Source organism: Pseudonaja textilis, chromosome 2 (genome assembly GCF_049901715.1).
Source record: "Pseudonaja textilis isolate UNSWEBS1 chromosome 2, rPseTex1.2, whole genome shotgun sequence".
Taxonomy (NCBI): domain Eukaryota; kingdom Metazoa; phylum Chordata; class Lepidosauria; order Squamata; family Elapidae; genus Pseudonaja; species Pseudonaja textilis.
Window position 1 is genome coordinate 5,405,340 of NC_141991.1, and position 17,517 is coordinate 5,422,856.

The window sequence follows — 17,517 nt, forward strand, 5'->3', positions numbered from 1 at the left end:
AGCCAGATGGGTCGGTGAGAATCTGCGGGGACTATAAGGCCACCCTGAACCGCGCGCTTCAACAAAGCGCCTACCCGTCCCAGTAGTGCAACACCTTCTACACTCACTGGGGGGGGGCAGGGTTTTCGCCAAACTCGACCTGGCCCAAGCCTATCAGCAACTGCCGGTCGATGAGGCAACCGCAGAAGCGCAGACCATAGTCACACACCGAGGGGCATTCCGCTGCAAGAGGCTCCAATTCGGAGTCAGCGTAGGTCCGGGGTATTTCAAAGCCTAATGGAAAGGCTCCTCCAGGGCATAAAAGGGGTAGTACCCTATTTTGACGACGTGTTGGTAGCCGGGGCCGACCAGAAACAATTGGAGGGCCGCCTAAGGGAAGTACTGCAAAGATTCCAAAGTGCAGGACTAAAAGTTAAGAGGGAGAAATGCCAACTGCGCACGGCACGGGTCGAGTTCCTGGGGTACCTACTAGATCAGCACGGAATCCACCCCACCGAGGGCAAAATAAAAGCCATCAAAGAAGCCCCGAAACCCAGAAACAAAACTGAGTTACAAGCGTTCCTGGGGTTGATTAATTTCTACAATGTTTTCCTGCCCCAAAAGGCGACCGCGGCGGAACCGTTGCATAGGCTGCTCGACAAGGCAGCCACGTGGACATGGGGGAGACGGGAAGAGGACGCTTTCAACAAAACCAAGGACCTTCTCACATCGGATGCCGTCCTCATCCAGTACAGCGAGACACTCCCCATCACGGTAACGTGCGACGCATCACCTTTCGGCGTAGGAGCCGTCCTCAGCCACACCCTCGCCGACAGAAAAGAAGCACCCATCGCTTTTTTTTCGAGGACCCTTTCAAAACCCGAACGAAACTACAGCCAATTGGACAAAGAGGCTCTAGCAATCGTTGCAGCCGTAAAGAAATTTCACGAATACCTTTACGGCAGGACTTTCTCCATAATCACGGACCACAAACTGCTGCTGGGAATACTGGCAGGAGACCGGGCCACCCCAATCATCCTCTCCCCAAGGATGACAAGGTGGTCCGAATTTCTCGCCGCCTACAATTACCGGCTAATCCACCGTCCCGGCAAGTCAATCCCGCACGTGGATGCCCTCAGCCGCACACCATTACCCACCATGGACGCTGACCCAGCACCCACCACATCCACCCTGAGCATCGAGACTTTGCCTAACCTACCCTGACCGCGCCAGACATTGCCCTAGCAACCAATAAAGACAAACGTCTGGCGCAGGTCCTGAGATGGGTGGGAAAAGGGTGGCCGGAGAAGGACGTGGACAACGAGTTCAAAGCTTACCGGAGCCGGCAAACAGAGCTATCAACGCAAAAAGGGCTGTCTATTGTGGGGAGACAGAGTCGTAGTCCCAGAAAAGTTGCAAAAAAAGTCCTGAGCATGCTGCACGAAGGGCACCCGGCATCGTGAGGACAAAAGCCCTGGCCAGAAGTCACGCCTGGTGGCCAGGGATGGACAAGGAGATCGAAGCCTGGGTGGCCTCCTGCAAGCAGTGCCAGGAATCAAGACCAAACCCCCGCCGCCCGGTCCTAGAATGGGAAACCCCAGGGGGCCATGGTCCCTGATCCTCGTAGATTTCGCGGGACCAACCAGAGGACACACCTTCCTGGTAACCGTAGACGCTTACTCCAACTGGCTGGAGGTAAGCAACATGAAGACAACCACCACAGACGCCGTCATCAGAGAACTCAGTAAACTTTTCGCAACCCACGGCCTTCCCGATGTCATCGTGTCAGACAACGGGCCCCAGTTCACCGCGCTACCGTTCGAGAGATTCTTGGCAGAGCGAGGGATCCGGCACGCATTAACGGCACCGGCGCACCCGGCGGCGAACGGGAGGGCGGAAAAAATGGTCCAATTCACAAAAAAGACCATTCAAAAAATGGAAACCGGGGACATACAGGACAAAATAAACCGGATGCTCCTAATTCAACACATAACCCCGAGCACTACAACGAACAAGAGCCCAGCGGAGCTACTAATGGGGAGGAAACTGCGATCTCCGCTCGACCGCCTGCACCCCACATACAACCCGGAAAGACCCCTGACTCCACCAGCAAACGCAGAACATTCGCACCGGGAGACAGGGTCTACGCAAGAAACCTCACCGGGACCCCTCTGGATACCGGCAACGATCACCCAAGCAACAGGCCCACACTCGTACCGCCTCCAAACAACTGGCGGACGAGCGTGGAAACGCCACATCGACCAACTGAGATCAAGGACCACCGCGGGAAACACAACCGACACGCAAACACCAGGGACAGAAGAGAACCGGCAAAACACCAACCAAGAGGGGAGGGAAGACCCCAAAGAACAAAAAGAACAAACCCAACCAGAAAGAAACCAGCAGTACTCACCACCTGAAGAACCGGAGAGCGACCCTCTCGAAGCCTCGCCTGGAAGGAGCAGCCGAGCCAGCTCAACCGGCCCCGGAAGCCCGAGCGGGAGCAGCCAAGCCAGCTCGACCGACCCGGGAAGCCCGAGCGGGAGCAGCGAGGCCAGCAGCTCGACCAGCCCGGAGAGACCAGGAGGGAGCCGCGGCAAAAGGCCTGACTCACCCTTCCAGCCGGTCCCAACGACGAGGCAGAGAGCGACAGGAAACCCAACCAAACCAACCGACAACCAAAACAAGACTGACCTCGTAGGTCCAGCCGGGAAGTACGGAGCCCCGCCTACTTACGGGACTACGTCACGTAGGACCGATCCAAGAGGGGAGGGGTGTTCTGTACGAACATTTACATACTTGTAAACCGGCAGCCCGGATTGGCCGGCGCACAGCCACCGGATTGGCTGAGTGCGGAACACTGATTGGTCGTTAAGAATCGGCCGCGATTGGCTGAGCCGATCGCGGGCGATTCAAAACGACCCCATTGGCCGCAGCGCCCGGCAGAAAGTGTATTTAAACCGCATCCTTTTCCCCCATTCCCCCACTTGTGTTTTACCCTAATAAATGAGCTGAACCAAGTCACTGACTCGCGTCCTTTGTTCGTATGAGATATACGACAGTTAACCTGCTTAGAATGTTAATCGGTTCTAGGGAATAGATGTGAACTGGTAAAATCCCAACCCTGGTGGAGGGGGTTTTCTGCCTGGGTAGGGGGTTGGACTAGAATAGCAGTCCCCAACCCTTTGTGGCTCGGTGGCCAAGCTGGGATGGCAGAAGGGAACTGGGTCATGAAAGGAAGGAAGGCCTGAATTTATTTATGCATACCTTATATTTCCGCCCTTCATTTTCTAAACCTCCCTCTTGTTCTTTCATATATCTTGATATATTAATATATGTGTACTATTGTTCCCTTCTTATTTCTATCTCTTTTAATTTTAGTTCCACCCCCATATCATTGTAATATTCAAAGGTGTCTTTTTAATCATATTTTATTTATGTCTTCCATCTATTTGTGTTAAAATTTCATCCTTCTTTCTTTCATTAACCAATATCTCAATGTACACTTCTAGTACTAATCACAATCATTTAAACATTTAAAATACATCTATTCATGTTCTTACCAATCATCCAATCCATAGGTTTCTAGTGATAACACACATATTTACATTAAAATATAGTCTTTCATTATCTAATTACCCATTGTTTAATTTTATCATTTTTATGCATTTTTAATAATGTCATCATCCAATCTCTAATTTTCCAATTAATGCTTAATTTGTATTCATAATTCCCATATTTCACCCTTCATATCTATTTATCTTAAAATATTATCCTAATATCTATCACACTACATAGACCAGGGGTCCCCAACCTTGGCCACTTTAAGACTTGTGGACTTCAACTCCCAGAATTCCTCAGCCAGTTGGCTGAGGAATTCTGGGAGTTGAAGTCCACAAGTCTTAAAGTGGCCAAGGTTGGGGACCCCTGACAGAACGTAGTTATCCAGCCTATCCCGTCAACTATATGTGAGCTTAGCATTGTAGTGCCAAGTTAGCCAGCGATTCCCCTCCAAACAGTTAAAATGAGAGAGTTTGAATTCCTGGAGGGGCGGGGGGGAAAAACACCTCCGCAGGCGGATAAAGAAGGAAACAAATAACTAAAAAGAAAAAAAAAAGGAGAGAGAGGGAGAGAGAGAGAGAGAGAGAGAGAGAGAAGGAAAGCCGCTTCTTCCGGTTCCGGTTCCCGTGGGAAAGTGGCCTTTGAATTTTCCCACGCGGTTGGAAAGGCTTTTCCACGCTTGGAAGGGAAAACAGGCACGTGGGAGGGGGTCCGGGTGCGGGAGGAGAGGCTTCTCCGCTGGAAATTTGCTTGGCAGGCAGATATTCCACCGGGGGGGGGAAGTTTTTGGGACTGGGGAAGGGATGGGGGGAGGCAACCACCCGTCAAATTCTGTGCTTTTTTAAAAAATAGAATAATAGAATAACAGAGTTGGAAGGGACTTTGTAGGTCATCTAGTCCAACCTCCCCTGCCCAATCAGGAGGCCCTACATCGGCTTTGTGGGCGAGGTCACCCTGTACCAGGGTTAGCTCAAACCATATTGACCTCATAGACACAAAAGTGTTTGCCCAACGTGCTGAGCCATCAACTATGGTTTTATCAACCCTGGTTGAACCAAAACAAACCAACTTCGGGATTGAGCTTTTTTGTGTGAACCCAACATGCTAAGCCATCAACCATGGTTTTTAATCAACCTTGGTTGAACCCAACCAGGGTTGATGAAACCATGGTTTTGGGCTTATTTCTATCTATTCAATCGATTTCTATTTTGGGTTCACACAAAAGAGCTTGGCTCTAAGGTGGCTTGTTTTGCTTTAGAGTTGAGCAGGCTGGACCTGTGGTGGTGTGTGCGGAGCCACTGAAAACTCCCAACAGAAGCAGTAAAAGGGATGTAGTATTTGAAAAATTATCTTTAAGGGAAAAAAAACAGCAGGACAGTGATAAAGACAACAATTTTAACTGTAAAAATAAAAGAACATTTAATAGCTTGCAGAAACAGTAAGATGCCACCTTGAAGAGACTCATCCTCCCTCAAATATTATAAAGTAGTAGTTCAGCTTTTTTTTAAAGGTAGTCATTAGTAGTATCCGCATTGGTTCTCCTGTTTACTTGGCTTTTTTACCATACTAAAATACTGCAAATAGACAACAAGCTAAATATGATAATGGTTGAAACTTAAAAATGTGTTTTATTTCTTGGAAGACAAGCTGTTCATTGAATTCAAAATTTTACAATCATGCACCCGACATTGTTAGTGATTTGGTTGTATGTAATTATTTTGTCTGTGTATGTCTGCATGTGTGAATGTGTGTGTGTACATATACATTAATATATGTGTGTGTGTGTTTATAGGTGTGTGTATGTGTACACACACACACACACACACACACACACACACACACATATATATATATATATATGTTTTCTGAGGTTCTCGGTATTTATATGTGGATCTTTGGTTGTTCGGGTTTCTCTCAGCGTAAGATTTGAGGTATCTAGGTAAGCGTTTCGATGAAGTCTCATTCATGATGAATGAGACTTCATCAAACGCTGCCTAGATACCTCAAATCTACGCTGGAGAAAACCCAACAACCAAAGATCCACATATATATATATATATATATATATATATATATATATATATATATATATATATATATATATATATGTTTTCTTAAGTTTTCATGTTACTTACATGTATGGTATTCAGCTTTGTTCGGTATTTTCCCATGTCATTGTAGTTGTGCTTTTAAAGTTGTAGCAACGTTTTGGCAGATGAGATTCTGCTGAAATGTTGTTACAACTTTAAAAGCACAACTATAATGATGTGGAAAATACCCAAACAAAGCTGAATACCATATATATATGTATAAATATAAATCAATGTATAAATATATAAATCAATCAATAAATCCATCCCCATTTATACCATGTGATTAGAAAGGATTCTAATATTTTCACGTTCTGTTCTTTGTGTGTGTGTGTGTGTTCAAAAGTTTTATTTATCAAAATATAAGCACAAAATGCAAAAGAAAATAAGGGGGAAATAGGGGAGGAAAAGGGGAAGAGAAAAGTGTAAGGTAAGATGTGGGGGAAGTGTTGACTTCCAACTCCTTTTGATGCAGTAGAATAAGATCATAGCATCAAACCTCAACTTTTTTACTTTTATATAAATTAGACATTTTTATAACAATATATCCTTATGATTTATATTGACTGTTTCCTAGTATGATTTGATTGCTTATTGTACCCTAGGACTATTATTAAGTGTTGTACCTGATGATTCTTGACGAATGTATCTTTTCTTTTATGTACACTGAGAGCATTTGCACAGAAAGAAATTCCTTGGATGTCCAAGTAATACATAATTTCTCTTCTCTTCTCTTCTCTTCTCTTCTCTTCTCTTCTCTTCTCTTCTCTTCTCTTCTCTCCTCTCCTCTCCTCTCCTCTCCTCTCCTCTCCCTCCTCTCCTCTGCTATTCTATTCTATTCTATTCTATTCTATTCTATTCTATTCTGTTTTACCTTATGTTTCTTGATGAATATTTTTATGTATACTGAGAGCATTTACACCAAGACAAATTCCTTGTGTGTCCAATCACACTTGGCCAATAAAGAATTCTATTCTATTCTATCCTATCCTATCCTATCCTATCCTATCCTATCCTATCCTATCCTATCCTATCCTATTCTACCTTATGTTTCTTGATGAATATATCTTTTCTTTTATGTACACTGAGAGCATTTGCACCAAGACAAATTCCTTGTGTGTCCAATCACATTTGGCCAATAAAATAATTCTATTCTATTCTGTTCTGTTCTGTCCTGTCCTATTCTATTCTAACAAAGCTATCTAATCGGCAAAACCCAAAACCACTATTTCATTCCCCCCCGCACCTCGAGCACAAAGTCCAGAAGTCCAGAAGCAGTTTCCAAGTCAAAACCAAAGTAATTGGCTTCTTTTCTTCAACCAGAGCAGTCCGCTTAGCCGTCTCTGCTAACGCCACATCAACTTTTGTAGCCCTTTGTCCACTGCGAGGGAGGGTAGGTCGCCATTTCTTCTTTAAGGGGTGCTTGCAGCTCCAGCCCACTGGACACCTTGGGAGGTGTGGAAATGGCCCATCTCCTGCCAGACCTTGGCAAAGAGACCCCTTCGAGCGACAACAGCCTCTGGGCCAGCGCCAGGAGCCTCAGGCAGAAAGTGAAGGAGGAGATCCCGGAGGAAGGGACAGCCGGGGTTGAAACTCAGCGCCTGCACTTCAGGCCGTTTGGCTTCCAGGAGGCTGAGGGGCCGCGGGAGGTGTGCAACCACCTCTGGGAACTTGGCAACCTGTGGCTGCGACCCAAAAGGCACACCAAAGAACAGATTCTCGAACTGGTAGTCCTGGAGCAATTCCTGAACGTCTTGCCCCCACGAATCCAGTCCTGGCTCTGAGAGGTTGAGCCCGAGAATTGCACCCAGGCAGTGGCCTTGGCAGAAGATTTCCTGCTGGGGCAGCAACGGGAGGCGACGGCTTGGAAAGAACCAGTTAGTATCGTTTGAGCCCGGTCGTTTCATGTGGGATGTGGTTTAGATCAGTGGTCACCAACCGGTGGGCCTGGGACCACCGGTGGTCCGCAAGAAAATGTTGGTGGTTTGGAAAAGAAATGTCACACACACATCCCAAAGCAATTAATCCAGGTTGTGCAGGATTACACAAGGCTGCACCGCACACATGGCCCATGGGAACACAAGGCTTGCTTCGCTTGCATTGCAAACAACACGAGGTAGTGAGGGGAAGGGGGAATAGGGCGGAGGGGTGACCTTGCCCCACTCACCCCAGGCGCCTCGCCTGGCCACCGGGCTGCTCCTTTCTGCTGCTTTCTTCTTCTGCTTTTGGCTGCACACAAGGAAAGCAGCAAAAGTCTTTCTTTCTTTCCCCCAAACTCCGCCAGTAATGAGTCTTTGGGATCCTTGCAAGGCCTCCTGCTCCAAGAAGCTGCGCCAGCGCAACACGTCTCACAAAGACTCATTTCTGGCAGAGTTTGGGGGAGAGAAAGAAAGCCTGCTGCTGCTTTCCTTGCATGAAGCCAAAAAGTCTCTCTCTCTCTCTCTCTCTCTCCCTCCCTCCCCCTCTCCCTCTCCCTCTCTCTCTCTCTCTCTCTCTCTCTCTCCCCCTGAGAATGGAGCTGGAAGCGGTATCCTGCGATCCCTAGTAAAGATTGATCAATCGGTAGGAAAATGGGGTGGGGAATTTTCCTGCAAATTTTTTTGGAGATTTTCCCAGGGTCTCTGGTCCGCAGGATTTAATTGGTTTTGAAAACAATTTTATTGGTTTTTTTAACAAACAAACAAAACAGACAAAACATAAAAGCATCAGCTCTCTTCCGTACATATATACAAACAGTGTGTCGGTTGGTTCATCAGTTTTGTGCATTCATTTCGTAGTCTCAATTACAATTATGTTACATAATAACTCTTATTATCAATCCAAACTTATATATCCTCGTATCATTATTAAAAAGATCATTTGACTATACTTTTATTCATTCATACTTTGTGAGATAATTATAATTTAGGTAATTTATTCTATAACAAATCATATGATCATACCAATTCTATCCTAAAAAAAAAACACTTTATAGATGTGGTGTCAAATAGAAAAAGAAAAAGAAAAAACAAAGATATTCCTTATTATCTAACATTCTAAATATTCTATTGTTTTATTTCATTGTCCAACCATTGATTAAAAAGGTCCCAAATTTTATAAAATTGTTTATCTTCTTGCTCTCTAATTTCAAATGTCAATCTACTCATCTCAGCACATTCCAATATTTTCTTAATAATTTCTTCCTACAATGGAATTTTCTTGTTTTTCCAATTTTTAGCAAATACAATCCTAGCCGCTGTTAATACATTTACAATCAGGTATTTCAAGTCTTTACTGTATACATCTGGTAGGATTCCCAATAAAAAGAGCTCTGGTTTCAAATCTATGTGTTTCTTTGTCATTTTTTCCAACCACATGCGGATTTTAGTCCAGTATTTTCTAGCGTCCTCACAAGTCCACCACATATGGTAATATGAGCCAGGTATCTGATGACATTTCCAGCATTTTTCAGATTTATTCTTGAACATTCTTGCTATCCTTGTCAGGGGAAAATGCCACCTGTAAAACATCTTATACAGATTTTCTTTATAAGCTGTAGACATTGTCATTTTATAATTTTGCGACCATAGTTTCTGCCATTTCTCTAAATCAATCCCATAACCAAAATTCCTCCCCCAAGCAATCATAGTTTCTTTAACTTGTTCTTCCTCTAGTTTAATTCCCAATAAATAACCATATAGTTTTTTAATCACCTTTTCATCAGTACCTGTCAAAATCTTATCTAAATCAGTCTGTTTATCATAAAATCCCTCTGTTTTGGAATCTTCATCATACCTTGAATGTATTTGCACATATGAAAACCAATTCATCTTTATACCTTTGTATCGATTTAAGTTCACCCTTTTCATCTAATAATTCCCCATATCTAACTGTTTGTTCCTTCTTATAAATTATAGGATAAGAAAATGCTTCTATCGTCGATAACCAAACTGGAATTTTCAAATAACATTGTTTTTTTATCTTCTCCCAATTTAACCACAAAGACTCCCGTATATAATGTCTTCGAAAATAGCCCTGTGTTTTGGTTCCCTTGTACCATAAAAAAGCATGCCAACCCAACAACAAATCATGACCTTCTAGTGTCAACAATCTAGTCTTTCTTAATGTTATCCATTCCTTAACCCACATCAAATTTGCAGCTTGGTAGTACAGCTCCCAAATAGGCAGGCCAAAACCTCCTCTAGTTCTAGCATCTTGTAAAAGCTTTATCTGCGGGATTTAAAATGATGAGTCTGAATGACTGACAATCTCTACAGACTTTTACCTAATTCTTGATTCTCTCTTCCTGTTATTATTTTCAATTGCTTGGAGATTTTCTCCTTGCAAGGAGCCTTGGGCAGTCCGCTCAAAGCTAAAAGACAGAATAAATTGCATCTGTTAGGATTGGTCTGCTTCTAAAAATCTATTCGTGAATTTTGACTTGGTTACTGCTTGCTTTATGATATGTGGACTTCCACTGCAGAGGCTGAGATTCCTTAAAGAAGAGGTGATCTGTTTTCAGGTGGCTGAGGAAGCATCGTCGGATTCCTGGCAGAAGGTCATTTTAGGTGAAATCAAACAGGAGGAAGAGGAGGAGGAAGAGGAGGATGGCGCATCTCTGGGTAAGGGCCTCCCTTCTGTAGCCATGAATTTCTGTGCTGGCTTGATTGTGGCTTCTTTTGCTCAGTTGTTAGCAGGTGTTCAGACCCAAATCCTTTTCCAATAAAACAAACAATAGCCAAAGGGAACAGAAACCTTTTAATGAGCCTCACGAATCCCTGGTTAAAAGGCTGCTGCAAACTAATTGATTTTCACAAGCACAAACCTCGCTAAAACTCTGCGAGGCTGCCAAGAATCACAGATAAGAAATATTTCACAACACAAGAGTCTTCAAATACCGACTTAAGACACTGCAATGCCCACGAGGCTGGAGTTTCAAAACGTTTTTGCTTCCTGCAAAGAACGTCCAATTCACAGCTGGCTTTTATCTTCTTGAAGGGGGGCCATTACCTTGCAGCCTTACTTCCAAGTTGCCCATGCTGCTGCAGCTGCTCTTTCCTGCAAGCAGCCCAGCGTGCACGCGCACTTGGCACAGGCTCCTCAGGAACCTCCTCATCGCTGCTGCCAGCCTCCCCTGCCCCACAATCTCTGAAGGCAGCAGTCCACTCCCTAATGGTCCTGGTCCCTCATCTGAGTCCTCGCTCTCCTCAGCCGTCTGCACCTGCTGCCGGCCAACCACAGCATGTTTGTTAGCCTGGACAATTATATTTTATTCAGTAGACAAATCATAGCTTAGGACAGGGGTCTCTAAACTTGGCAACTTTAAGATTTGTGGACTTCCAACTCCCAGAATTCCTCAGTCAGCCAGCCTTTGCTTGTCAGAAAATTGCAAAAGGATACTGCAACCCAGTGGTGGTATTTGACCCAGTTCTGCCCAGTTCTGGAGAGCCGGCAGCGGCGATGAGCAATGGAGACCGAACCAATTGCCTTCGCTGCTCTATGTTTGGCCCACCCACCCACCTGGGCTCCCATACTCACTTCTACGGCCAGAATTCAAAGCGCAGCTGCTTTGCGCGGCGCAGAATAGTGCCGCGCAGCAGCGGCTGCAGCAACCAGCATTGTGCAGGCTTGCAGGAGGCAAGTTAGAACGCCTCTGCACCCGCGCAAAGTGCGCGTTTGGCGGGCGCGTGCACGCAAAGTGCACACACGTGCAAAGCGCAGCCACCAAGTCACGTTCACCGAACCACTGGCAACTTTATTGGAATACCACCACTGCTGCAAATATCATAGATACAACTCAGTTGCCAAGCATCTGAATTTAGATCATGTGACCGTAGGGACACCACAACAACGGTCGTAAGTATGAAAAATGAACATAGATTGCTTTTTTCTGTGTTGTTGTAACTTCAGTTACTAAACAGTTTTAAGTGGAGAACTGCCTGTACTCTGGTTACATTCTTTTTTTTTTAAGTTTTTTATTTTAACAACAAAACAACATAGACATACCACATAAAACATAAAAACATCATCCTTCTTCATAAATTTACAAACAGTGCATCGGTTGGTTTACCACTTTTTTTTTGTGCGTCCATTTCCTAGTCACTAATATAATTTTATTACATAATAGCTCATATTATCAATCAATAATTGTATAACCTTATATCATCACTAAAAAATCATTTATAATTTTATTAATTCATACTTTAACGAGATAACTATAGTTTACTTAGTTTATTTTGCAATAAATCATAAGATCATGTCAAATCTATCTTGATAATGTTTTATAAAGATAATATCAAAAAAAAGAAGAAATTTTTTTTTATGCTAAGTCTGAATGTTCTATTATTATGCTTTATTATCTAACCATTGATAAAAAAGATCCCAAACTTCATAAAATTGTTTATCTTCTTGTTCTCTAATTTTTTATTGGGAATCTTACCTGATATATATAATAAAAAATTTGAAGTATTTGATTGTAAATGTATTAACAGTGGCTAGGATTGTATTTGCTAAAAACTGGAAGAGTGATAAAACTCCATCAGAGGAAGAAATTATTAAGAAAATATTGGATTGTGCTGAAATGAGTAAATTGACATATACTCTGGTTACATTCTTGCCCTAGACCAGTGATGGTGAACCTTTTTGTTGTGGGGCGCCGAAAGCGTGTGCGTGCCAGCACCCACAATGCAATGCACACACACCCCGCGCATGCGCACACAACCACCCCACCTTGCCCCCCTACCTGCACTGTGCACACGCGTACCTCCCAGCTGATTTTCAGCCCGTTTGAGGCCGTTTTTCACCCTCCCGGAGGCTCGAAGGAAGCCTCTGCAGCCTCAGGAGGCCAAAAAACAGGCCTTCCAGAAATAGTGGAAGTGACCATTTTCAGCCTCCAGAAGGCCTCTGGAGCCTGGGGGAAGCCATTTTTGCCCTCCCGGAGCTCAAAGGAAGCCCTGGGAGCCTTGGGAGGCTGAAAACGGGCCTGTTTCAGCACTTCCAGTATTCGTGGAAGGCCCGTTTTTCAGCCTCCCGAGGCTGCAGAGGCTTCCCTTGAGCCTCCAGGAGGGCGAAAACAGCCTCAAACAAGCTGGGAGGCGCATGCAGGTAAGTTTGGCTGGGGCTCACGTGCCCACACAAATGGCTCTGCGTGCCACCAGGTTCGCCATCACAGCCCTGGACTCAACCTCCTCTTAATCTGACTATTGCTTTGGTAGCAGCCTTTCCTTCCGTCCCTCAAGTCATTCCTTTTGTCTTCTCCATTGGATTTGATTTTCATACACTCAAACCGCAAACCTTGTTTTGCAGGGCTTGAGCCTCTAAGCAAGAACGATCCTTAACTCCCGTTTGTTGGCAAAGGCATCATTGATTACAAGGTCAAGTGAAGTACAAGAGAGCAAAGCCAGAACCGAAAATCACGCGCCCCAATTCCCAAGGGTAATTTCCTCTCCCTTAAGTGCTTCCCATCGCTTGCTCCCTCAATGTCCAATCAAATTCAAAGGAGATGTTTTGGGATGGTTGGTGTGCAGATGTATTCCCTTCCCAGCCGTCTGACCTTGAAGCCGTGCGTCTGACAGATCCAATCAGGGGTGGGATTCTACCGGTTCAGACCGGTTCTATAGAACCGGTTGTTATGATTCTGTGCAGTTCAGAGAACCGGCAAATCGTGGCCCTGGCTGGGCCCTCCCCTCCCCGCCCAGTCAGTCCTTATCGCGCATGGGCAACATTGCACGCATGCCCCACATCGCTCACCGCGTTCTTCCCCGTCCAATCCCTCCTTAAGGTATTTTTCTCCTCCTGACGATCAGCTGTTCCTATGATCAGCTAGGCCGGGATTCTCCTCGCTTACTTAGTGCTTCCCTGAGGCCTAGGATGGCAAAAAATGGAGCCCTCCCCCATTTTTTGCCTTCCTGGGCCCCAGGGAAGCCTTCTGGGAGCAAAAACGCCTCCGCTAGGAGGTTTTCTTGAGGCCCAGAAGGCCCCAAAATGGAGCGTGGGAGGAGATACTGCATGCCCCCCCATGCTCTGGTTTTTTGCCTTCCTAGGCCCCAGGGAAGCCTTCTTGGAGCAAAACAACACCCCCAGGAGGCTTCCCTGAGGCCCAAAAAATGGGGGGGGGGTTTGCTGCCAAAAATAAAAAGAAGCCACACCCCCACAGTCACAAGGCCACGCTTACCTAGCCATGGCCACAGAACCGGTTGTTACAAAATTTGAATCCCACCCCCAGATACAATGAACTGTTTGTGATCACCGAATCCTCCCCCTCCCATCTTCTTCCCGGAGTTCATGGCCGACGGCACTGAGTGAAACGTGAGGTGGCGGTTCTGGACAGTTTAAGGTCAGAGAATGACCCAGATCCCTGTCTCCTCCCTGACAGGCGATGAGCAAGCGCCTGAGGACGCCTTGGAAAATTCTTCAGAACCAGGATCACAGCAGATTCTCTGCGCAAGAGCTGATCATAGATCCCGTACACCAGAACTAGGGGGAGCTTCTCCAAAGCCAGCCAGGAGGCTGCCTAGAAAAGAGAAAGGACGGCCTTCTTTGCCCCTCGCCAAGTTTCCAGCAGGCGGGAGGAGTTGGAGTTGGAGTCCAGCCCAGGATCCAAGATGAGCGGTTGAAAAAGTACCTGGAATGCGGGAAGGGCTTTGTTTGGCGGTCCAAACTGATCGAGCACCAGCGCTCGCACACGGGCGAGAGGCCCTACTCCTGCTCATACTGCGGGAAGAGCTTCAGCCGCAAATCCTACATTATCAAACACGAACGGATCCACACGGGGGAGAAGCCCTACATGTGCGCCCACTGCAGCAAGGGCTTCGTTTCCAGGTCGGACCTCATCAAGCACGAACGGACCCACACGGGGGAGAAGCCGTACATCTGCGCCGACTGCGGACGCAGCTTCAGCAGGAAGCAATTTCTGGTGACCCATTGGAGGACGCACACGGGGGAGAAGCCATACAAGTGCACTGAGTGCGGCAAGAGCTTCAGCCAGCGGACGTGCCTGGTCATCCATGAGAGAGCGCACACCGGCGAGAAGCCCTTTCAGTGCCTGGTGTGCGGGAAGAGCTTTGGGAGAAGGGATATTCTTGTGACCCACCAGAAACTCCATGTGTGAGAAACGGCTTTGCCATGCGCTGAGTGGCTGTGAAACGTCAACTTTTACTGAGCACAGGACGCGAGGGGTTCCCGTCGGCAATGTGTTTGGGAAGGGATTAAAAGTGCAGAATGCAGGGTGGGTGTGTGTGTGTGTGTGTGTGTGTAATTAGAGGAGATAGATACATGGATTGTGATTCAAGAAATAAGCTGTGTAAAAATTCTAGTTCGTGTGGGCAACGATAGAACGAATATCACGTGATATTCATTTATTGATAGAGAGACACTTGGAATATTGCATCCAGTTGTGGTCGCCACAATGTAAAGAAGATGTTGAGACTCTAGAAAGAGTGCAGAGAAGAGCAACAAAGATGATTAGGAGACTGGAGGATAAAATATATAACGAACAGTTGTAGGAATTGGGTATGTCTAGTTTTGAAAAGAAGGACAAGCGATGACATGATAGCAGTGTTCCAATATCTGTCAGGATTCCGGCAGTTACCCCAATTAAATCATGAGTCTCGAGCCAAACTTCCAAAACTTCAAAAGGATTTTGAATTATTATATATTTATTAATTATTATATATTAACATGTCCGGCACTGCCTGGGGGTAGCCGACTCTGAGACACATCATTCATTCTCACTCTTGACCTGGTTTTCCTCCACTTCCTGGGTACATCATAATTCATATTCTCCAACGGGACACATCCATAGCAAAGAGTCATCAATCATGTTCTCCAGTTAGATATTTGCCCGGCAGAAACTTCAGTCACCAAGTTATACTATCTTTGAAAAACTATTTATGGAATGCACTTTTACTTACCAAGCTGCCCCACTGCTCTTTCAAACCCCTTTCCCCCCTCCCTTTCTGTTTGGCAACTCTTAAAAAGACCATAGAAATATTTTATGAAGTTGACAATCTCAGGGGCTGTCAGAAAGAAGAGGCGGAGTCAAGCTATTCTCCAAAACACCAGAGGGCAGGACAAAAAGCAATGGGTAGAAACTAATCAAGGAGAGAAACAACCTAGAACCAAGGAGAAATTTCCTGACAGTTTCTGACCGCTGGCCATGCCCACCCAGTCGCCCACCTCCAGGTCAACCACAGCGCTGATGCGGCCCTCAGTGAAATTGAGTTTGACATCCCTGCACTAAGCTGTAAGATGGTTACTTTGGTTGTGATACGATCTTAGCTGTTGTAGCTGGTATACTATAGTACAAGGCTTAGGACGGTAGTGGCTAAACTTTTTGGGCTCCTGTGCCAAAAATTGCAAGCGCACCAGCACCCAGAATGCAATGCGTGCTGTGCACGCGCCCTGTGCATGTGTGTGCAATTCCCCAGCCCCTTACTTGCACTGCGCCTCACAGCTGATTTTTTGGCTGGTTTAAGGCCTTTTTCAGCCTCCCATTTGTCCTTCTTAGGACAAATTATAGGCCCGTTTCATCACTTCCAGTATTACAGCAAGGCTTCTCAGGCCGAATTATAGGCCCGTTTCGTCACTTCCGGTATTACAGGAAGTGATGAAACGGGCCTATAATTCGGCCTGAGAAGCCTTGCAGAGGCTTTTTCTAAGCCTGTGGGAGGCCGAAAAAGGCTTCAAACCAACCCCCCAAAAATCAGCTGTGAGGCGCGCACATGCGCAGTGAGGTAAGTTTAACTGCGGCTCATGTGCCAGCACAAATGGCTCTGCAGGGCACTCGTGGCACGTGTGCCATAGGTTCCTCATCATGGGCCTAGGATGTTGTTAGAACCCAGTTAGTCGTGGTTTCTTCCACAACAATGTAGTGACTTATTAATGAAGCATAAACTAGGCTTCATACCAAGCCTTCATTGGCACTTAAGTATATTTTAGGATTGAAAACACATCTCAACATGTTGTTGTTGAGTTGTTCAATTAGCTTGTGTGTTCAAAGCACGGCAAACAATTGTGGCAGAGACCACAATTTTCAAACCCCATAATTTTAGCTTATAAACCATGAGTTGTGGGTTCAAACCTCAAATTCAGAGTTTATTTTCCTTGACTCCGGTTTTGCATGCTTTCTGAGTGGAAGATGATGCGAGTGGAAGCAATAGAGGGTCTATTTGTGGGTATTTAAGTCTTAGCCATTTATTATTTCATTTACCACATTTTTGACTTCCAGCCTTCTCTTTCTTTCAGAAAAATTCACTTCCCCCCCTAAACTTAAAGGAACAAAAAAATTGCACAAATATAGTCGGAAAGTCGCATGAGCAGAGGACCTACAATGTTCCTTCCAACTCTGTTATACTGTTAAATGCAATGTAGTAAGATCAAAACATTGGGGCCAAGGGGCACCTTTGGGACTTTGTAAGCCTCTAGCAGGAGCACTAACGAACCAATATCTGGATTTAGCACAGCCTGTTACCTCACAGCCCTGTCCCAGAGGACAAATGAGTCTCCATTTCAGCATCTTATTAATCCAGCAGGACTTTTTTATGAGTTGAAAGTCATTCCTCCAATTAAGCATGTTTATTTATTTATTGAATTTATATTGCCACCTATTCATCCTTGGCGACTCAAGGCAGCTTGTAGAAAATAAAACCACATTTAAAACAATCAAAGCTAAACAACAAGAATCAAGTTAATATAGTACAATATCACAAAATAACTCCCACCTCTCTGCCCCGACGACAGCAGATCACACGAGCTGTTTAATGAGCTCCATCCCGCTCTGGGTTCCCCAAGGCCCGCTGGCAGAACCGGGTCTTCAGCGCTTTCCAGAAGAGTATTAGAGTGGGGGCCATTCTAATGATCACCCGAGTAGTGAAAATGGCTGTTGAGACTTCTTGGTTGCAGAGTGTTT

The 17,517-nt window shown here is 45.5% G+C and overlaps 1 pseudogene across 1 annotated transcript; it reads left to right on the forward strand.

Moving 5' to 3' along the window:
* Nucleotides 1–6,575: 6,575 nt before the first annotated feature.
* LOC113450230 (zinc finger and SCAN domain-containing protein 23-like) lies at nt 6,576–15,222 on the forward strand (annotated as a pseudogene). The gene is made up of 3 exons (XR_015741377.1): nt 6,576–7,507; nt 10,012–10,231; nt 13,984–15,222. The product of XR_015741377.1 is annotated as a zinc finger and SCAN domain-containing protein 23-like (transcript).
* The last annotated feature ends 2,295 nt before the right edge of the window (nt 15,223–17,517 follow it).